General features: G+C 45.9%; 1 protein-coding gene across 3 annotated transcripts in view; it reads left to right on the forward strand.

Moving 5' to 3' along the window:
• slc10a7 (solute carrier family 10 member 7) overlaps positions 1 to 23,360 on the forward strand; it is a 428,780-nt gene that overhangs the window by 360,345 nt on the left and 45,075 nt on the right. The gene's annotated exons all lie outside the window — the stretch shown is intronic.

Here is a 23,360-nt window from a genome sequence, read left to right on the forward strand (position 1 = left end):
CTTCAAAAGTACTTAATTGGCTGTAAAGCACTTTGGGATGTCCTATGAACGTGAAAGGCGCTATAAAAATGTAAGTCTTTCCTTTACTGCACCTGAAAGTACAGGAACAACACTGCTGCACATACAATAGCTGAAATAGTATGATTTCAGAAGCATTTCTGCTGTCATTAGTTTAGCTGTCTCACATTTGTTTATGCTTAGTAACTCCAAGTTGGTTACAGTGATAAAGTATTCAGTAATTATTGTTTAAACAAAATTTAACTTAGGAAAGGATATTAAAGTTTATCTTTGAAGCCCCATATTTCCTCAATGCTTCTGGCATAAAAACAGAATATTTTGGGCAAGCGGGGGCAGAATTTGTGGTGTTACCCGATTTACATTGGGTCTCTGCCCATCAGAATTATTGATCCATTTAAGGAGAGACACAAATGTACAGGCACCTGCAAATGTAAACTTATGTCATATATTATTCCCACATTTGCGAACATGTCAGTGCTGAGCGAAAGGGATGCGTGTGCATCTCTAACATCCAGCATTAGTCGACATAAGCAGTTAAAATTTTAAAAGCCAGTGTTTCCCTATTGCGGTACAGAAACTGAACATAACTAAATGGGGCAATTTTTTTAATTAAATCTTCAGGCGGCCCACTTAAGCTGTGGAAGAACCCTAATGCCAATATCGTCCAGTTCTAACCCGCCCCAAATGATTCCATGCTCGGGATGTGGGAGTCGCTGGCAAGGCCGGCATTAATTGCCCAACCCAAGTAGAAATTGAGACAGTGATGGTGGGCTACCTTCCTGAACTGCTGCAGTTGGTGTGATGAAGGTGCTCCTACAATACTGTTAGGTAGGGAGTTCCAGGATTTTGACCCAGCGATAATGAATGACTGGCCATCTATGTCCAAGTCAGGATGGTATGTGACTTGGAGGGGAAATTGAAGGTGATGGTGTTCCAATGCACCTGCTGCCTTGTCCTTCTAGGTAGTGGAGGTCGCAGATTTGGTAGACACTGCCAAAGAAGCCATGGTGAATTAGAAACATAGAAGATAGAAGCAGGAGTAGGCCATTCGGCCCCTCGAGCCTGCTCCGCCATTCAATGAGATCATGGCTGATCATCCAAATTCAGTACCCTATCCCTGCCTTCTCCTCATATCCCTTGATCCCTTTAGCCTTAACAAATATATCTAACTCCTTCTTGAATATATTTAATGAATTGGCCTCAACTGCCTTCTGTGGTAAAGAATTCCACAGGTTCACCACTCTCTGGGTAAAGAAATTCCTCCTCATCTCTGTCCTAAATGGCTTACCCCTTATCCTTAGAATGTGGCTCCTGGTTCTGGACTCCCCCGCCATCACGAACATCCTTCCTGCATCTAGTCTGTCTGGTCCTGTTAGAATTTTATAAGTTTCAATGACATCCCCTCTCATTCTTCCAAACTCCAGCGAGTATAAGCCCAATCGCTCCTCATACGTCATTCCTGCCATCCCAGGTATCAGTCTGGTGAATCTTCGCTGCACTCCCTCTATGCCAAGAACATCCTTCCTCAGATAAGGTGACCAAAACTGCACACAATACTCAAGGTGTGGTCTCACCAAGGCCCTGTACAACTGCAGCAAGACATCCTTGTTCCTGTACTCGAACCCTCTCGCTACGAAGGCCAACATACCATTTGCCTTCTTAACCGCCTGCTGCACCTGCATGCTTACCTTCAGCGACTGGTGCACAAGGACACCCAGGTCTCCTTGCACTTCCCCTTCTCCCAATCTATTGCCGTTCAGATAATCTGCCTTCCTGTTTTTGCCAACAAAGTGGATAACCTTGCATTTATCCACATTATAATGCATCTGCCCAATCACCCAACCTGTCCAAATCATACTGGAGTTTTTCGGCATCCTCCTCACAGCACACACGCCCACCCAGCTTTGTGTCGTCTGCAAACTTGGAGATATTACATCTAGTTCCCTCGTCTAGATCATTAATATATATTGTGAGTAGCTGGGGTCCTAGCACCGATCCCTGCAGTACCCCACTAGTCACTGCCTGCCACTCGGAAAAAGACCCGTTTATTCCAACTCTTTGCTTTCCGTCTGCCAACCAGTTCTCTATCCAAGTCAGTACCTTGCCCCCAATCCCATGTGGCTTAACTTTACACGCTAATCTCTTATGCGGGAGCTTATCGAAAGCCTTCTGAAAGTCCAAATACACCACATCCACTGGTTCTCCCTTATCTATTTTACCAGTTACATCCTCAAAAAATTCCAGTAGATTAGTCAAGCACGATTTACCTTTTGTAAATCCATGTTGACTTTGTCTGATCCTGTCACTGTTTTCCAAGTGCTCTGCTATTACATCTTTTATAATGGACTCTAGCATTTTCCCCACTACCGATGTCAGGCTTACCGGTCTATAATTCCCCGTTTTCTCTCTACCACCTTTTTTGAATAGTGGGGTAACATTAGCTACCCTCCAATCCATGGGAACTGTTCCAGAGTCTATAGAATTTTGGAAGATGACCAGCAATGCATCCACTATTTCTAGGGCCACTTCCTTGAGTACCCTAAGATGTAGATTATCAGGCCCTGGGGATTTATCGGCCTTGAATGCCGTCAATTTCCCTACACCATTTCCCTACAAATACTGATTTCTTTCAGTTCCTCCCTCTCATTAGACCCTATGTTCCCCGACATCTCTGGGAGGTTATTTGTGTCATCCTTTGTGAAGACAGAACCAAAGTATGTATTTAATTGGTCAGCCATTTCTTTGTTCCCCATTATAAATTCCCCTGATTCTGACTGCAAGGGACCTACGCTTGACTTCACCAATCTTTTTCTCTTCACATATCTATAGAAGCTTTTACAGTCAGTTTTTATGTTCCCTGAAAGCTTACTCTCATACTCTATTTTCCCCCTCTTAATTAATCCTTTTATCCCCCTTTGTTGAATCCTAAACTGCTCCCAATCCTCAGGTTTGCTGCTTTTTCTGGCCAATTTATATGTCCTCTCCTTGGATCTTATGCTATCCCTAATTTCCCTTGTTAGCCACGGTTGATTCACCTTTTTTGTTTTATTTTTATGCCAAACAGGGATGAACAAATTCTGTAGTTCATCCATGTGATCTTTAAATGTTTGACATTGCCTATCCACCGTCAACCCTTTGAGTAACATTCCCCAATTACTCCTACGCAACTCGCGCCTCATACCATCGTAGTTTCCTTTATTTAAATTTAGGACCCTAGTCTTTGAGTCAAATACTTCACTCTCCGTTTTAATGAAGAATTCGATCATATTATGATCACTCTGATCCAAGGGGCCTCGTACAACAAGACTGCTAATTAATCCTTTCTCGTTACATAATACCCAGTCTAAGATGGCCTGATCTCTAGTTGGTTCCTCGACATATTGGTCCAGGAAACCATCCCGTATACACTCCAGGAATTCCTCCTCCACAGTATTGTTACTAATTTGGTTAGCCCAATCTATATGTAGATTAAAGTCACCCATGATAACTGCTGTGCCCTTATTGCACGCGTCTCTATTTTCCCATTTAATGCCATCCCCAACCTCCGCATTATTGTTTGGGAGTCTGTATACAGCTCCCACTAACGTTTTCTGTCCCTTGGTATTTCTCAGCTCTACCCATACAGATTCTACATCATCAGAGCTAATGTCCTTCCTTACAATTGTGTTAACCTCCTCTTTAACCAGCAATGCTACCCCACCTCCTTTTTCTTTTTGCCTGTCCTTCCTGAATATTGAATACCCCTGGATGTTGAGTTCCCAGCCCTGGTCACCCTGGAGCCATGTTTCCGTAATCCCAATCATATCATATCCGTTTACATCTATTTGCGCAGCTAATTCATCCACCTTATTACGAATACTCCTCGCATTAAGACACAAAGCCTTCAGGCTTGTTTTTTTAACACTCTTAGACCTTTTAGAATTATTATTTACTGTGGCCATGTTTGATTTAAACCCTTGATTACTCTGACTGCCACTTTTGCTTTTCTCCTTCCTGTCTTTTGCTTCTATCCTTGTTTCCCTTTCCTCTGTCTCCCTGCACAGGTTCCCAACCCCCTGCCATTTTAGTTTAAACCCTCCCCCACAGCACTAGCAAACACTCCCTCTAGGACATCGGTCCCAGTCCTGCCCAGGTGCAAACCGTCCGTTTTGTACTGGTCCCACCTCCCCCAGAACCGGTTCCAATGTCCCAGGAATTTGAATCCCTCCCCCTTGCACCATTCCTCTAGCCACGTATTCAGCTGAAATATCCTTCTATTTCTACTCTGACTAGCATGTGGCACTGGTAGCAATCCTGAGATTACTACCTTTTGAGGTCCTATTTTTTAATTTACCTCCTAACTCTCTATATTCAGCTTTTAGGACCTCATCCTGGTTTTTACCTATATCGTTGGTACCTATATGCACCACGACAACTGGCTGTTCACCCTCCCCTTCCAAAATGCTCTGTAGCCGCTCCGAGACATCCTTGACCCTTGCACCAGGGAGGCAACATACCATTCTGGAGTCTTGTTTGCAGCCGCAGAAATGCCTATCTATTCCCCTTACAATAGAATCCCCTATCACTATAGCTCTCCCACTCTTTTTCCTCCCATCCTCTGCAGCAGAGCCACCCACGGTGCCAGGAAGTTGGCTGCTGCTGCCTTCCTCTGATAAGCCATCTCCCTCATCAATATCCAAAGCGGTATATCTGTTTGAGAGGGGGTTGGTCACAGGGGACCCCTGCACTACCTGCCTGCGCCTACTACTGTGCCTGGTGGTCACCCATTCACTTCCTGCCTGTGCAGCCTTTACCTGCGGTGTGACCAACTCTCCAAACGTTCTATCCACGACGTCCTCAGCATCGCGAATGCTCCAGTATGCATCCATTCGCAGCTCCAGCGCCACAATGCGGTCTGCCAGTAGCTGCAGTTGGATACACTTCCCGCACACATGGTCGTCAGGTTGCAGTGCATCCTGTAGATAGTATACACTTGCAGCCGTGGTACGCCGATGGTGGAGGGAGTGGATGTTTAAGCCAGTGGATAAGGCGCCGATGTTTTGGATAGTGTCGAGCTTCTTGAATGTTGTTGGAGCTGCACCCATCCAGGCAAGTGCAGAGTATTCTGTCACGCTCTTGTCTTGTGCCTTATAGGTGGTAGAGAGGCTTTGGGGAGTCGGTAGGTGACCCACTCAATGCAGAATACCCAGCCTCTGACCTGCTGTAGTAGTCACGGCAATTATGTGGCTGGTCCAGTCCAGTTTCTGGTCAATGGTGACCCACCCCAGGATGTTGATGATGGGGTACTCAGCAATGGTGATGCCATTGCCTAGGATGCTGCCCTGAGGAACTCCTGCAGCAATGTTCATGGGCTGAGATGATTGACCTCCAATGACCACAATCATCTTCCTTTTGTGCCAGGTATGACTAGCCTCTGAAGAGTTTTCCCCCGATCCTCATTGACTTAGAACAGGAGTAGGCCATTCAGCCCCCCCCCCCCCGAGCTTGCTCCGCCATTCAATTAGACAGAAGCTGACGAAAGGTCATCGACCTGAAACGTTGACTCTGTTTCTCTCTCCGCGAATGCTGCCCTGGCCTGCTGAGTTTTACCAGCGTTTTCTGTTGTTATTTCGACACCCAGCTCTACCTCACCACCGCTTCTCTCGACCCCTCCACTGACACTAAATTATCAGACTGCTTGTCAGGCATCCAATACTGGATGAGCAGAAATTTCCTCTAATTAAGTATTGGGAAGACCGAAGCCATTGTCTTCGGTCCCTGCCACTAACTCTGTTCCCTAGCCGCCGACTCCATCCCTCTACTTAGCATGTGTCTGAGGCTGAACCAGACTGTTTGCAACCTTGGTGTCATATTTGACCCTGAAATTAGATTTTGACCACATATCTGCACCATAACTAAAACCACCCATTTCCACCTCCGTAACATCACCCATCTCTGCCCATGCCTCAGCTTATCTGCTGCTGAAACCCTCATCCATGCCTTTTGTTACCGCTAGACTTGGCTATTCCAACACACTCCTGGCTGGCCTCCCACATTCTACCCTACGTAAACTTGAGGCTGCCCGTGTCCTAACTTGCACCAAGTCCCGTTCACTCATCACCCCTGTGCTCACTGACCTACATTGGCTCCCAGTTAAGCAACGCCTCAATTTTAAAATTTTCACACTTGTTTTCAAATCCCTGCATGGCCTCACCCCTCCCTATCTCTAATCTCCTCCAGCCCCACAACTCTCCGAGATATCTGCGCTCCTCTAATTCTGGCCTCTTGAGCATCTCTGATTTTAATCGCTCAACCATCGGTGGCCGTGCCTTCAGCTGTCTAGGCCCTTAGCTCTGGAATTGCCTCCCTAAACCTCTCTACCTCCCTTTCCTCCTTTAATACTCTCCTTAAAACCTACCTCTAGCCAAGCTTTTGGTCACCTGCCCATATTTCTCCTTGTGTGGTTCGGTGTCAAATTTTGTTTTATGACTTTCCTGTGAAACACCTTGGGACATTTTACTACGTTATAGGCGCTATATAAATACAACTTGTTGTTGATGTGTACCTCAACTCCAATTATTCGCCTTATCTCCATATCCTTTGATATCCTTACCTAACAAGTAAGACTTCTGTTTTATAAGGGCTCCTTGGTGCCGTAGTTAAATGCTGCCTTGATGCCAAGGGCAGTTGCACACCTCACCTGCTCTTGTGTCCAAGTTTGGACCAAGGCTATATTGAGGTCTCAACCGTTTATTGATGTAACATGGAGTGAATCGATTTGGCATCTGTGATGGTGGGGACCTCAGGAGGAGGCCGAGAAGGATCATCCACTCGACACTTCTGGCTGAAGATGGTTACGAATACTTCAGCCCTGTCATTTGCACTCACGTGCTGGACTCCACCGTCATTAAGGATGGAGATGTTCATGGAGCCTCCTTCTCGCCTTAGTTGCTTAATTGTCCACTACCATTCATGACTGGATGTGATAGGGCTGCAGAGCTTTGAGCTGATCAGTTTGTTGTGGGATCGCTTAGCTCTGTCTATAGCATGCTGCTTCTGCTATTTCGCATGTATGTAGTCCTGTGTTGTAGGTTCATCATGTTGACACTTCATTTTCAGATACTCCTGGTGCTGCTTCCAGCATGCGTCCTGCATTCCTCATTGAACCAGGGTTGGTCATCTGTCTTGATGGTGATGGATGAATGAGCAATATGCTGGGTCATGAGGGTACAGATTGTGGTGGTATACATTCTGCTGTTTCTGATGGCCCACAGCACCTCATGAATGCCCAGTATTAAGCTGCTAGATTTGTTCTTAATTCCAATTAGCACAGTGGTAGTGCCACACGACACGATGGAGGACCCCCTCCATCTCTTCCCTCTGCTTCCTTCTCCTCTATCTTCTCATCCTTACCTCCCCCACTTCTCTCAAACCTTTTCCCCTCGCCTCGCTGCCTGTCCTGTCTCATCAAGTTCAGTGAAAATCGGGCGAATTCTATAATGAGCGGCCAATCCACAACGCTTATGACCTGGGCCATTCTGCAGTTGTCAGCTTTTAGAGGCATGTGTCGGCTTTTGTGAAGCTGTTGCTAGTTCTTTAGGTTGGTGCGTATGCCTAAGCAACAACTCAATTAATAGAAGAGTCAGAGGATGAGCTATCAACTTATGGCCACGAATTTGCCGGTGTTCAGGGGACGGATTTGGAGGCAGGTCAGAGGTTAAAGTCGTTATGATTGACGGCGGGTAGGAAACCCGCTGTCAACCCGCCTCCACGCGAGTCTCCCAGGTGTCGGGTCTATCAGCGGTGAACTGACCCGATACCAAGCGACGGGAATACAATTTATATCATTAAGAGCCAATTTTAAACTATTTTGAGGCTTCCTTCCAATTTTACATTCTCCCCAACGGTTACCCGCTGCTCAGAGAACACGCCAGCTCACCCTGGCGTGATTTGAGTCTGCCCTGATGTTTCTGATAAGATGACAACTGCAGAAGTGGTGTAAAGGATGCCATGTTACAGATGGTCAGTTTCAGAGCACAGAAACTTTTGGTTACTTCATTTGTCATACTTATAGAGATTTCTTTAGCTTGCAAGTGTTTAGAGGCTGTCAGCTGTGGCTCAGTTGGTAGCACACTCGCCTCTGAGTCAGAAGGTTGTGGGTTCAAGTCCCACTCCAGGGACTTGAGCACATAAAGTTAGGCTGACACTCCAGTGCAGTGCTGAGGGAGTGCTGCACTGTTGAGGTGCCGTCTTTCGGATGAGACGTTAAACCGAGGCCCCGTCTGCCCTCTCAGGTGGACGTAAAAGATCCCATAGCACTATTTCGAAGCACAAATTGGCTGCCGGGTTTCCCACATTACAACAATGATTCCACTTCAAAAGTACTTCATTGACTGTAAAGCGTTTTGAGACGTCCAGTGGTCGTGAAAGGCACTATATAAATGCAAGTCTTTCTTTCTTTAACTGTATGTTCAGTGCCACCTCATTGAACAAACTCTCTCACCATTGACAGATTGCATCTGTCATCTCACCTGCAGCTGCCATCTATTGCAGCAACATCGGTACCCTTGAAAAAATCAGACCTTGGTCCTCCGAATCCTTCCACGATCAGCCCCAACACCAACTCACCAAGCACACCAACATTATCACCAACCTTCTTCGCCATCACATGATGCTGTACAGGGCATCAGCCCCTGACAACATTGCTGCCTAGGAGGCCAGCGATGGCATCACCATGGCCAGATTTACTTCACTTGGCGCTGTTAACCCTGGCTGCCACATGATGCACCAGGTTGACACCATCCCACACCAGCACCGTGAAGTATCCCTTTAATGTCCAAGCCATTCCATGCACACTCATCACTATAGCGGGGTGGGGGGAGGCAGGGAGGGAGTGAGTTATGTCTGAACATTCACTGGAACTCAGTAAGACACTTCTCAAGGTGTGCTCAGATCTGTCCAATAAGGGGCAGTGTTGGAAAAATAGATTTCACTGTATGACAACACATTACCAGAAACTTCGCATGGACATTGGCTAAACCTCTCAAGTGCCTACTCTTGTGTATTGTTAGTTGGTATGCTTGCAGTAGGATGAGGGTGAGTGTGAGGGGTGGTTAGTGAGATGGGGAAGTGATAAAGTAGATAGCGGGTTGGGTGGCGGTGCAAGGTAAGTTGGTGTGAGTAAGGATGTGCAGGAGAAGGGTATGGAAGGCAGAGTGATGGGGATGTGTTGAGTGGCACAGCAGGGTGAGTTTGAGTGTGGCTTTGCAGTAACATTTTGTGATCCACTGAGATCATTGAAAGGCTGGCGCCACTGCAGCCAAGGACCCCTGACGACATTCCTGCTTTTGCCCTCCTGTGCAATGTACAACCAGGCTGTGTTGGTGTCCTGGGGAGGTCTCTTCTGCCCTTGGAAGGGAAGAGAACCTCCCTGCGTGCTGTGACTCCCTCCATAAGCATATGGAGAGAGTCATTGGAGAGCCTGGGTGCAAACATCCACCTTTGTGCAGTGTTTGTCAGTGTTTGCAGCACCTCAATGCAACTGTCAAACTCAATGTGACCGTGGTCCCTTTAAGGAAACCGGCCAATGACGCGTCATCAAATGACGTCATCAGACCCGCTTCCTGTTAATTGGTCGGGAAGCCCGCAGAGCGGGCTTAACAAGGCCAATCAAGGGAAAATCCCTTTGACAGAGCGGCTGCAGAGCGGCTGCAGCCAGGATCGTGACTGGAACCCAGAAACCATCTCTCCCACCTCCGCTGGGAAATTCGTGGCTTATAGCACTGTTGGAGAATTTGAGGGGAAAGTAAATAGCCATTAATACAGCTTTGGAACGAGACCATATGATAATTTGTTTGAAGTGGGTGGTGCCAGGACTTATTGAAGCTTTAGAATTCTCCAGGGCCATGACAGATGGTTCACTGAAGTGATGAGCAGAGTTCCAGAGGTGTGTAACATGGGCAACAAGATGACCATTGAAACAGCCATGCTGAAAATTATACTGGTGATTGTGGATTAGGCCAGAACAGATTGAACTAAGGTGTAGTACCAAATTTGCAGAGAAGAGTGAGGTGATCGAAACAGATAGAAGAAACTATCCAACAGTTCAACTGGTCTTTAAATAATGCTGTACTCTTGCATTAAGTGAACAACTATATGACTATTAATTATCCACATTTCTGATTATTTCTACGAGTTGGTGGTGATGTTTACTTGTTATGTTATTTTCAAATTTATTTTATTTAGGCTTCGTTATTCCAGCAACTTTTATTAATATTAATGCAACTGTTCATCATCTGTTATTCTGACATGGCGTATTTAGCAGCCTTCAGGATTTTTTTTAATGTAGAAAATGCCATCTTAATGTTTCATAGAGATGTTTACATTCTTATTCATTCAACTGCAACGTTCAAATGGGGAAAATATCTGCAACACCATCCCTTTGAGTATTCTACATGATACAGGGCTGTATTAGTTATGTGGTCATTATTGAAGACAACCAAAAAAATATAGCCAAGTAGTTTCCCTGGGAATTCCTCCGTAGATTTTGCAGCAAACTGATCATTTATAAGTTTACTGCAATATCTGGGGCTGCAATACAAAGGGATGGAAGTTATGTTACATTTATATAAAGCTCTGGTTAAACCCTAGTTGGAGTACTGCGTTCAGTTCTGAGTGAGACACCTCAGGAAGGATATATTAGTCTTGGGAGCGGGTGTAGTGCAGATTCACCAGAATGATACTTGTGCTAAAAGGATTAAATTATGAGGATAGGTTGCATAGGACTAGGCTTGTATTCTCTTGAGTACAGAAAATTAAGGGATGAGGTAATTGAGGTGTTTTAAGATGATTAAAGGAGTTGATAGGGTAGATAGAGAAAAACTATTTCCTCTGGTGGGGGAGTCCAGAACAAGGGACTAAGAGCTGACAAATCCCTGGACCTGATGGCTTACATCCTAGGGTTCTAAAAGAGGTGGCTGCAGTGATAGTGGATGCATTGGTTATGATCTTCCAAAATTCCCTAGGTTCTGGAACGGTCCCAGTGGATTAGAAAGTAGCAAATGTAACACCGCTATTCAAAAAAGGAGGGGAGAGAGAAAACAGGGAACTAGAGGCCAGTTAGCCTGATATCAGTCGTCGAGAAAATGCTGGAATCCATTTTTAAGGAAGTGGTAACAGTGCACTTAGAAAATCATAATATGATTAGACAGAGTCAACATGGTTTTGTGAAAGGGAAATCGTGTTTGACAAATTTATTAGACATTTTTTGAGGATGTAACTAGCAGGATAGTTAACAGGGAACCATATTTGGATTTTCAAAAGCCATTCGATAAGGTGCCACACAAAAGGTTATTACACAAGATAAGGACTCATGGGGTTGGGGGTAATATATTAGCAAGGAGAGACGATAGGTTAAAGCATGGAGAGACGATAGGTTAAAGCATGGAGAGACAATTGGTTAAAGGACAGAGAGGAGGAATAAATGGGTCATTTTCAGGTTGGCAGGCTGCTCCTAGTGGAGTGCTGCAAGGATCAGTGCTGGGGCTTCAGCTATTTACAATCTATATTAATGACCTAGATGAAGGGACTGAGTGTAATGCATCCAAGTTTGCTGACAATACAAAGCTAGGTGGAAAAGTAAGCTGTGAGGAGGCCACAAAAGGGGCTAAATTGGATAAGGCCCGAAAACGGGCACGATGCCCAGTCGGACCGCGCCCATTGAAAGTAATGCACGCAGCATGTGAGGCCTTCCAGACAGAATGTACGGAGGCAGTGGGAGCAGATAGCTGAAATGGTCAGTGCCACCAGTCTTTCCCCAAGGACCTGGATCCCGTGCCAGAAGAAGTTTAATGACCTCACATGAGTGGTCAAGGTGAGTGAATGCATCTTCAATTGACAGTCCCACCAACTGCACCACTAGCCTCACACACTGCTCAATGCACCACACCCCCATCACTCCCCTACCAATAATCTCTAGCAATCACGACTCATTACTCACATCATAGCTTCACCTCACCCTCACACACTTACCACTTTTGCCAGCGTGGAAAGGGGTTTGCAGGATGTCACAGAAGTTCAACAATCAGTCCTCCAACAGATGGCTAGGAATGCTGAGGTGCCACCCCAGGGAGTGGCAATGGCTCTGTGGCGCTCGAACCTGCTATCCTCTCTCAGGATGACAGCATTCATACTTTCACTGCTGCCACCCATGCCGAGGTGGTGCAGTCTACAGCCGGGCCTTCTAGGCCCAGAGCTGCTCGAGGTCGTCCTGCAAGGCCATCTGCAGTATACCCCACAAAAAGTCAGCAGCCTTCCACCAGCCATGCTGCAGCCACTGGTGTAGCACTTCATAGGAGCACTAAAATAGGCAAAGGCACAGGAAAGACAGACACTAAAGGAATGCACAAGGGTGACTAGTTGACTTTGTACTGTAATGTTGGAATTAATCATTTATAAATTATGTTTGGAATGTTAATTTTGTGGTAGCTTTCATTTCAGCATTGTGCCCAAGAGGAAGCTGTGATGTTCTATGACAGAGGGATGGTAAGGAAGAGAAGTGTTGAGCAACAGGGATCTGGGCTTTCATTCAGGGGAAGCGGAGTCTGATGTTGCGCTCACGGACAGCCTGTCCAGAACAGGGATTTGCAGGCTGCCTCCTCCCTTCCTTCTCCTCCTCCACCTCTTTGTCCTCTTCCTCCTCCTGAGGTAGTTGCAGAACTCGTGGTGGCAAGGGCTGCACCCTCATGATGGCCAAGTTGTGGAGGATGCAACAGACCACCACGAATTGGGACACCCGCTCCAGTGTGTATTGGTGAGCTCCTACCGAGTGGTCAAGGCAGCGGAACCATTGCTTGAGCATCCCATTGGTCTGCTCAATGAGGTTCCTCGTGATAGCATGGCTGTCATTATATGATTGCTGGCCACGAGTGGTGGGGTTGGGGAGGGGAGTCATCAACCACATATGGAGTGGATAGCCCTTGTCGCTGATCAGCCATCCTCGGGTTCGACATGATGGCTGGAAGATTGCTGGTACAGTGGACCGGCGCAGGATGACAGCATCATGCCTGCTGCCAGGATACCGGACATTCACCATCATGATGTGCTGGGTGTGGTCACACACCAACTGCACATTAAGTGAGTGGTACCCTTTGCAATTACGGTACATCTCAGCATTGATAGCGGCACCTGCAAAGCCACATGTGTGCAGTCAATGGAGCTCTGCACCATGGGGAAACCCAATATCCTGGCAGAGCTATGTGCGTGCTCCTCCTGCTCTCTGTTTAGAGAGAAGACAATGAAGTCCCTTCCAGAGTACAGAGCCTCTGTGACTTCCTGGATACAGCGATGGACGGCGGACTGCGAGATGTTTGCTATGTCGTCTGTTCCAGCCTGGAAGGATCCGCTGACGAAAACATTCAGGGCCACGGTCACCTTGAGAGCCAGTGGCAGAACCGCCGTTACCCTGCCCTGAGGCTGCAGGTCCGGTTCCAAGAGGTGGCAGAGTTCTGTGACCACCTCCTTGATGAAGCAGAGCCACCGAACACACTGCTCCTGGCTTAAGTGCAGATGGGAGAGGTGTTTCCTGAAGACCCTAGGTGGGTAAGGCCTGCTGCTGAGAGCCTTCCTCCCCCTCCCTCTGCGAGCAGCTTGTCTTCTTTGCTGCCTCTGCTCCATCTCCCTGTCATGCTGCAGGAGGACTGCAACTGGTGCCCTCATGACTGGGAGCAAGTGGTGTAGTCAGAGGCCTTCCAGTAGCAGCCAATGCCTTCCCAATGTCCATCAGTACTCCCTGCACACTTTAACAATGTTATAAATATCTTCCAGCAAACCAGCCTTCATATAAACTCTGCAAGAGCCAGTACAAGAGAAATAATCAACTTACCTGCAAGTTGGAAGTATCCCTTTAAATTGCGCTGGTGGGGGGTCCCTTGTACAGCTGAACGCACACTCAGCTGTGCGTGTTTAGGAGAGGGCGTTGTTTGGAACGGCGACGTCCAAAATGGCAGGTTGTGCATCAAATAGCGTTACACGCTGACTGAAGTCACAATCTGCATACTGCTGGTGCACACACGCCCCGCCCATGCTATCGCCCTCACCAAAGTGGTGACCAGAGCGAGCCACGCTGGTAGTGGGCGGAAGCGAGACGGCCGCCATTTTTCTTTCCAAACTGGCCTGAACTGCTGGTGCTAAGGTGCCAAGTTTCATGGCCAAATAGTCTGAGAGATATAGACAGGTTAGATGAGTGGGCAAGAAGGTGGCAAATGAAGTATAATGTGGGGAAATGCGAGGTTATTCACTTTGGTAGGAAGAATAGAAAAACAGAATATTTTTCAAATGGTGAGGAACTATTAAATGTTGGGGTTGAGAGAGATTTGGGTGTCCTTGTACACAAAACACAGAAAATTAGCATGCAGGTACAGCAAGCAATTAGGAAGGCAAATGGTATGTTGGCATTTATTGCAAGGCCATTGGAGTACAAGAGTCAGGAAGCCTTGCTACAATTGTACAGGGCTTTGGTGAGACCACACCTGGAGTACTGTGTAAAGTTTTGGTCTCCGTACCTAAGGAAGGATATACTTGCCTTAGAGGCTGTGCAACAAAGGTTCACTGGATTTATTCCTGAGATGAGAGGGTTATCATATGAGGAAAGATTGAGTTTAGAAGTTTGAGAGGTGAGCTCTGAAACATAAGATTCTGAGAGGGCTTGACAGAGTAGATGCTCAGAGGCTGTTTTTTTGGTCATCACTGGCAAAGCCAGCATTTATTGGTCATCCCTAATTGCCCTTGAGAAGCCATCTTCTTGAACCACTGCAGCCCGTGAGGTGAAGGTACTCCCGAAGTGTTGTCGGGGAGGGAGTTCCAGGATTTTGACCCAGCGACGATGAAGGAACGGCGATATATTTGTAAGTTAGGATGTTGTGTGACTTGTAGGGGAACTTGCAGGTGGTGATGTTCCCATGCGCCTGCTGCCTTTGTCTGTCTAGGTGGTAGAGGTTGTGGGTTTGGGAGGTGCTGTCGAAGAAGCCTTGGCGAGTTGATGCAGTGCATCTTGTAGATGGTACACACTGCAGCCACGGTATGTCGGTGGTGGAGGGAGTGAATGTTTAAGGTGGTGGATGGGGTGCCAATCAAGTGGGCTGCTTTGTCCTGGATGTTGTCGAGCTACTTGAGTTTTGTTGGAGCTGCACTCATCCAGGCAAGTGGAGAGTATTCCATCACCTTCCTAACTGGTGCCTTGTAGATGGTGGAAAGGCTTTGGGGAGTCAGGAGGTGAGTCACTCTCCGCAGAATACCCAGCCTCTGACCTGCTCTTGTAGCCACAGTATTTATGTGGCTGGTCCAGTTTAGTTTCCGGACAATGGTGACCCCCAGGATGTTGATGGTGGGGGATTTGGTGATGGTAATACAGTTGAATGTCATGGGGAGGTGGTTATGCTCTCTCTTGTTGGAGATAGTCATTGCCTGGCACTTGTGTGATGAGAATTTTACTTGCCACTTATCAGCTCAATCCTAAATGTTGTCCATTCTTCCTGCATGCGGGCACGGACTGCTTCATTATCTGAGAAGTTATGAACTGAACACTGTGCAATCATCAGGGAACATCCCCACTTCTGACCAGTTTTGAGCTGCTAGATCTGTTCTGAATCTATCCCATTTAGCATGGTGGTAGTGCCACACAGCACAATGGAGGGTGTCCTCAGTGTGAAGACGGGACTTTGTCTCCACAAGGACTGTGCAGTGTTCACTCCTACCAGTACTGTCATGGTCAGATGCATCTGCAACAGGTAGATTGGTCATGACGAGGTTGGTTCTCTCCACCTGCCGCAGGCCCAGTCTGGCAGCTATGTCCTTCAGGACTCTGCCAGCTTGGTCAGTAGTGCTGCTACCAAGCCCTCTTGGTGATGGACATTGAAGTCCCCCACCAAGAGTATGTTCTGTGCCCTTGCCACTCTCAGTGCTTCTTCCAAGTGGTGTTCAACATGGAGGAGTACTGATTCATCAGCTGAGGGAGGGCGGCAGGTGATAATCAGCAGGAGGTTTCCTTGCCCATGTTTGACCTGATGCCATGAGACTTCATGGGGTCCGGAGTCAATGCTGAGGACTCTCGGGGCCACTCCTTCCCGACTGTATACCACTGTGCCACCACCTCTGATGCATCTGTCCTGCCGGTGGATAGGGGTAGTGATGAAAGAATCTGGGACTTTGGCTGAAAGGTTGCACCTGGCTGGATTGTCTAGAACTAGAAGGCATAGTCTCAGGATAAGGAGTCAGCCATTTAGGACTGAGATGAGGAGGAATTTCTTCACCCAAAGAGTTGTGAATCTTTGGTATTCTCTACCCTAGAGGGCTGCTGATGCTTAATCGATGAGTGTATTCAAGGCTGAGATCGATAGATTTTTGGACTCTAAGGGATTCAAGAGATATAGGGATCTTATTGAATGGCGGAGTAGGCTCGAGGGGCCATTAAGCCTCCTTCTGTTCCAAAGGGGCATAACTTTAAAATTAGAGCTAGACCATTCAGGGGTGATGTCAGGAAACACTTCTTCACACAAAGGGTAGTGGAAATCTGGAGCACTCGCCCTCAAAATGCTATTGAGGCTGGTCAATTGAACATTTCAAAACTGAAATTGATAGATTTTGTTAGGGAAGGGTATTGAGGGCCACGGAACTAAGGCAAGTGGAGGAGCAACAAGTGTGACTTCTTTGTCACTAAGATTGTGACCATCCATTCAGCTGCCTCTACCACTTCCCTTCCTTCCCCTAGCCCACCAAACCAAGCTTACCCTAAGATTCATCCCTGCCCTAGCCCTGAACTTGCAAATTTTTCTAGTTTCTCTCCGATCTCCCCTCATGCCCTTTTTGAGCTCATCTTGTCCATGAGATCTACCTCCTGCTACCTCGACCTTGTCCCACCAAACTGCTGACCACCCAACTTCCTTTACTGGCCCCCATGTGAGCTGATACTGTTAACGGTTCCCTCTCCTCGGGTACTGTACCCCTCCCCTTCAAATCTGCCATCGGCAACCCGCTCCTCAAAACAAAAACACTCTTGATCCCTCTGTCCTTGCAAACCACCACCCCATCTCCAACCTCCCTTTCCTTTCCAAAATCCTTATACGTGTTATCATCTCCCTAATCTGTGCTCATCTTTCCCACAAGTCAATGTTTGAACCCCTTCGATCAGGTTTCCGCCCCTGCCACAGCACTGAAGTGGCCCTTATCAAAATCACAAATGACATCCTATATGATTGTGATCGTGGTAAACTATTCTGCCTCATCCTTCTCAACCTGTCTGCAGCCTTTGACACAGTTGACCACACCATTCTTCTCCAACGTCTCTCCTCCGTTGACCAGCTGGTTCCATTCCTATCTATCCAGTCATAGCCAGAGAATCACCTGCAATGGCTTCTCTTCTCACTCCCGCACCGTTAACCTCTGGAGTCCCTCAGGGATCTATCCTTGGCCCCCTCCTATTTCTCAACTGCGGCTGCCCTTCAGCGACATCATCTGAAAAACCAATGTCAGGTTCCACGTGTACGCTGACGACAACCAGCTCTACCTTTCTACCACTTCTCTTGACCCCTCCACTGCCTCTAAATTGTCTGACTGCTTGTCCGATATCCAGTACTGGATGAGCAGAAATTTCTCCAATTAAATATCGGGACTATTGAAGCCATTGTCTTCAGTTCCCACCCCCCCCCCCACAAACTCCGTTCCCTAGCCACTGACTCCATCCGTCTCCCTGGCCACTGTCTGAGGCTGAACCAGATGTTGCAACCTTGGCGTTCTATTTGACCCTGAGCTGAGCTTCTGACCGCATATATCCTCTCCATCACCAAGACCGCCTACTTCCACTTTCATAACATCACAGTCTCCTCTACTGTCTCAGCTCACCTGCTGCTGAAACCCTCATCCATGCCTTTGTTACATCTAGACTACTCTTTCAAAGCTCTTCTGGCCAGTTTCCCACATTGCACCCTCCACAAACTTGAACTCATCCAAAATCCATATCTTAATTCGCAGCTCTCCTGTTCCCCCATCTCCCCCGTGCGCGCTGGCCTACATTGGCTCCTGGCCCAGCAATGCCTCAATTTTAAATTCTCATCCTTGTTTTCAAATCCCTCCATGGCCTCACCCCACCCTATATCTGCAACCTCTTCCAGCCCTATAACCCTCCGAGATCTCTGTGCTCCTCTAATTCTAGCCTCTTGTGCATCCCGGATTTTCTTTGCTACACTATTGCTGGCCATGCCTTCAGCTGCCTAAGCCCTAAGCTCTGGAATTTCCTCCTAAACCTCTCCACATCTCTATCTCTCCTCCTTTAAGATTCTCCTTAAAAACTGCCTCTGTGACCAAGCTCACCTGTCCTAATACCTTCTTATGTGGATCGATGTCAAATTTTGTTCAATAACCGCTCCTGTAAAGTGTCTTGGTACGTGTTACTACATTAAAGGCACTATATAAATGCAACTTCTTGTTTTGTAATAGATGGAGTTAAGATACAGATTAGCCATGATCTGATTGAATGGTGGAACAGTTCGAGGGCTGATTGGCCCACTCCTGTTCCTATGTTTCTATCATGCCCTGATGTTTATGCCCACAGAGAAAGTTGTGTATCATTTGATAGCTCACCGTAAAAGCAACACAAAGCAGTTTCTTAACGGACTTGGGATTCAGTACCTTAATGAAGGCATTAGATTTTGATATTGGGTTGACAAATGTTTTCATTGAAAATACTAAGTCAATAACTCTTGAGAAAGTTCAATCGAGTTGTTGCCAATTCTCCTCTACTCTATAATGATTGCGAACTCTTCAGTTACAAAGATCCAACTTTTTTGTTCAGTAACTACATATAATCTGCACTGGAAACGTAAATGGGAAATTTGGTTGAAGTGGGAAAATTGAGCCCTACTTGACAAAATCAGAAGCTTCAGCATTTTACAAAGCCTGTATTAGCCCAGTAATGAAATATTGTGACCGTGTTTGGTAGACTACATAGAAACATCGGGCCGTATTTTCCGATCGGAGGCTTCCTGCGTGCGGAGGCCACCGATCTGGAAAAAGTCTACAGACTTACCTGAGGGCTCCCAAGGTCCGGACACTTCAGCTCCTGGGCCTCTCCAACTCGAAATGTGCAGGGCCTACGTATCCCAGAGGCGCATGCGGTTCGCAAGCGTCCCTGTGATCACGTGGGCCATGGGGAGCCAATCAAAGAAGGGAATCTTCCCTTCATACACTTGACAGATAGACCTGTCAAATATATGAATGGAGATCACCCCAAAAACACTGTAAAACATTAATTTTTAAAAAAATCACATTTTAAAAATGAGTTGAAATTACAAAAAATTTAATTTGTTTAAAATATTTAATTTATTGAAAAAAAATTGGAGTTTTTACAGGGCTAAATATAAATTTACTTTTTTTTAAGAAGTATTTTTAAATGATAAATGAGTGAAAATTTTTTTTTTTTTTACTTTTTTTCAAATCTTATGCTGGTAAAAGCAGGCCTTACGCTTGCTTTTACCAGGTGTAAGATTTCTAAGGGTTTTCTGCTGGCGGAGGTTCTCCAGAAAGCGGAACTATCCGCCCACAGAGGCCCTTCTCCAGGGCAGGAGTCCAATCTGTCGAGCATTCTTGACAGATCGGAAATGCCGGTTTTCAGCGTATGCGCTTCGCATGCCTGAAACTGGCATTTCCAATGTCCCTATGGGTGGGTACACAGCGTGTACACATCCGTAGGGATCGGAATATCCAGCCCATCGCCTCTTGTTCCTGGATTAGATATCTGTACTTGATGAGTATGTTCTGCTCCATGTTAAATTACACCCCTCCAACTATTGCCAGACTGTCAGACCTCAGCAAAATTACACTCGGAGGCAGTGCTACAAGAGTCACTACTCTTAAGCCAGCCTCTCAAATTTATGTCAGGAGCATAAGAACTGCTACAGTTGTACCTCATCATACTGTCAGTCCAAAACTACATAAAATAGATGGTGCAAAACTTCATATGCCAGCTCTCTCCCTTGCAAAATTCTCTGTGATTTTGTTTGGATCATATTCCAAGAGTGGAAATTAATTATTTTTTGTGTGTTTGCAAATTTTAGCGGGAAACCAATGCTTACTGATAAAACTGATGCTTCTTAGCAGGGGTATAGTATTAGAATGTCTGTGTCAATGAGAAAATAGGCATTTCCAAGAGCTGTAGTTAGTTCCGCCATAAAATCTCTTCTCTCTTAGGTAGTCCCTCGGAACCGAGGATGACTTGCTTCCACACTAAACATGAGTTCTCAGGTGACTGATGAGTCCAATGCGGGACCTACAGTCTCTGTCACAGGTGGGGCAGATGGTGGTTGAAGGGGTGGGTGGGGTGCTTGGGTTGACGTGCGCTCCTTCCGCTGTTTGTGCTTGGCTTCTGCTTGCTCCCGGCAAAGAGATTCGAGTTGTTCAGCGCCTTCCCGGATGCTTCTCCTCCACTTAGTGCGGTCTTGGGCCAGGGAATCCCAGTTGTCGGTGGGGATGTTGCACTTTTTCAAGGAGGCTTTGAGGGTGTCCTTGAAGCGTTTCCTCTGCCCACCTGGGGCTCTCTTGCCGTGTCGGAGCTCCGAGTAGAGCGCTTGTTTTGGGAGTCTCGTATCGGGCATGCGGACGATGTGGCCCGTCCATCGGAGCTGCTCGAGTGTGGTCAGAGCTTCGATGCTGGGGATGTTGGCCTGAGCGAAAACACTGACGTTGGTGCGCCTATCCTGCCAACGGATGTGCAGGATCTTGTGGAGGCAGTGTTGATGGTACCTCTCCAGTGCTTTGGGGTGCCTGCTATACATGGTCCATGTCTCTGAAGCATACAGGAGGGCGGGTATCACTACTGCTCTGTAGACTGTGAGCTTAGTGTCGGGTTTGAGGTCCTGGTTTTCAAACACTCTCTTCCTCAGGCAATGGAAGGCCGCACTGGCACACTGAAGACGGTGTTGGACTTCATCATCGACGAAGTACATTGCTATTGTCAAAGTTATGCTTTACATTCTGTCAATTTGTGATCAGTCAATTCTCTTGCATATTGACAAGAATTTATAACAATTAAATAACAAGTAAAATAGTTGCATTTATATGCCAAGATAAAATTGTACCGTAGAAACATTTGATGTATCTTGTGAGCTTAAATTAAGGCTACCCTTTCTATGTGTTGACAATCATATCTTTGGTGCATTGCCATTCATGCATTTGTTAATTGCCATAACATCAGCATTATATGAAGTCTTAATTAAGAATAAAATATTACAGACGTATAGTAAGGTGAACTGGAACTTAATTTATATGTCATGCCAACCACATTTAAATTAAAACCAGTTTGCATGGTCAAATTAATTTTAATTCCCCATGTACTGCTGGAAATGGGATTTATAATGGCACTATTCAGTTTAATTGCTAACTTTTCAATTCAATAACATTTTAACTAGAGTTTAATTAAACTTAAGTTTTTTTTTGTCTTATGTCTAGTTCCTTTTTAAATGGGTACACTGAAAATCAACTGTATGCCTAGTTCACAAATCTTTAAACATTAAAACCTCACATTAGTAACTTGCATATTAAGTACATAAGAACAGAAGAAATAGGAGCAGGAGTAGGCCATTTGCCCCCTCAAGCCTGCTCCGCCATTCAATAAGATCATGGCTGATCTTCTACCACAACTCTCTTTTCCTGCACTATCCCCTTATCCCTTGATTCCCTTAATATCCAAAAATCTATCGCTCTCTATCTTGAATATACTCAACGACTGAACCTTCACAGCCCTCTGGGGTAGAGAGTGATGAAATTTCTCCTCATCTTAGTCCTAAATGGCCGACCCCTTATTCTGAGACTGTGACCCCTGGTTCTAGACTCCCCAGCCAGGGGAAACATCCTCCCTGCATCTACCCTGTCAAGCCCTGTAAGAATTTTGTATTTTTCAATGAGATCACCTCTCATTCTTCTAAACTCCAGAGAATATAGGTCTAGTCTACTCAATCGCTCCTCATAGGACAATCCCCCCATCCCAGGAATAAGTCTGGTGAACCATCATTGCACGCCCTCTATGGCAAGTATATCCTTCCTTCAGTAAGGAGACCAAAACTGTACACAATACTCCAGGTGTGGCCTCACCAGGGCCCTATATAATTGCAGTAAGACGTCTTTACTCTTATACTTAAATCCTCTTGTAGTAAAGGCGAACATACCATTTGCTTTCCTAATTGCTTGCTGTACCTGCATGTTAACTTTCAGTGATCTGTGTACAAGGACACCCAGGTCCCTCTGAACACCAACATTTCCCAATCTCTCATATTTAAAAAATACTCTGCTTTTCTATTTTTCCTACCAAAATTAGATAACTTCACATTTCTCCACATTATATTCCATCATTTGCCATGTTCTTGCCCACTCACTTAGCTTGTCTATATCCCCTTGAAGCCTCTTTGCATCCTCCTCACAACTTAATTTTTTTCCAGCTAAACATTGGGAAGATCGAAGCCATGATCTTTGGCTTCCACCACAAACTCCACATTCTTGCCACCAACTCCAATATTCCTTTCTGACTACTGTCTTAGGCTGAATCAGACTGTTTTCAACCTCACCATCCTGTTCAACTCCGAGCTGAGTTTCTCTCCTCATTTCCTCTCCATCACAAAGCCTGGCTATTTCCACCTCCATAACATTGTCCGCTTCCACCTCTACTTCATCTGCTGAATTTTATGGAGGATGGGAGGTTGAGCAGGAGAGCATTGGAATAATCGACTCTAGAGATAATAAAGGCATTTCTGCAACAGATATAACCCACTGTCTCATTTGGCAGTGCTTTCTGTTTTTTAGAGGTAGATGCAGAAGATGTATTCTGTGATCTTCACATGAAAACTTAGACAAAATAACACCAATCCTTTTGCTGAATGTCTTTTATGTATTGGAGATGTTTTGTGTGGATATTTATGAGGGAGATGACACAACACTCTTACAAATGGCACCAATCTAACTCAATAGTCATTTATAAAAGTTGATTATTAATTAGAGTTGCATATGCCCTCTGATCTATGCAGTATTATAAATATTAGGTTACTCTAGCTGCTTAATTCAGATTTATAATATATTTATCACAAGTGTTACTCAGAGTGAAGTTGCAGACTGACTAGTCAACCAAATGCAGTACTTATATTAATAGAGCATAGTACTGTCGATGTTATTTATTGTATTCCTCTTCATGTTGTGTACTGACCTTAAATGCATGTACACTGTAGTGTAGTGGTATAATGTGTATTGTAATCTGAAACAATACCTGTACTCACCACAATAAAATGGTCTTAATGCAAAATTCTTGTTTAATCATTGAAAAATTTTAG

The sequence above is a fragment of the Somniosus microcephalus genome, chromosome 2, assembly GCF_052327205.1.
Source record: "Somniosus microcephalus isolate GS21.2 chromosome 2, FLI_Smic_1.0, whole genome shotgun sequence".
NCBI classification, from domain to species: domain Eukaryota; kingdom Metazoa; phylum Chordata; class Chondrichthyes; order Squaliformes; family Somniosidae; genus Somniosus; species Somniosus microcephalus.